The sequence below is a fragment of the Mesitornis unicolor genome, unplaced genomic scaffold (assembly GCF_000695765.1).
Source record: "Mesitornis unicolor isolate BGI_N332 unplaced genomic scaffold, ASM69576v1 scaffold7186, whole genome shotgun sequence".
NCBI lineage: Eukaryota > Metazoa > Chordata > Aves > Mesitornithiformes > Mesitornithidae > Mesitornis > Mesitornis unicolor.
In genome coordinates, this window is record NW_010188813.1 from 145,957 (window position 1) to 146,478 (window position 522).

Here is a 522-nt window from a genome sequence, read left to right on the forward strand (position 1 = left end):
AGCCAGCAAAAGCAAGACTATGGATCTGGGAAGAGATGTGTGCCCTACACACTTCAAATGGGTGTTGATATTTCTTTCGTCCCGAAAGCCAAAGCAAATTTTTTTTTCTGTGTTCAACAGATTCATCCGGGCACCCAGAGACACAGAAAGCTGTATGGGCTCTGCACTTTCATGCACATAGGCATACACCTCTCGTTTTCTAAATTAATATTGTATAAAACTCACAATGCAGGCTGCTGCTGAAAAGCCACCACGTATCCTCCAGCGCATACAGCACATTCAGCCATCTTTAAACACTTCTACTCCTGTTACCTTAGTAACAGGCCAAGGGAAATCCCTAAGTAATTAATCAGGCTGCTTAGCAGTTTAAGATTTCTTACAAGGGAAGCTGTTGTCTAGCTTCATTCTAATTTCTGGCAAAAATTCTATATTTAGAAAAAGAATAGCATGCAGGCTGATTTAGGACCCTCCTTTGTCTGCTGTATGGGGAAAGGAGAGTGAGTGCCCATGTGTAGCTTGTTA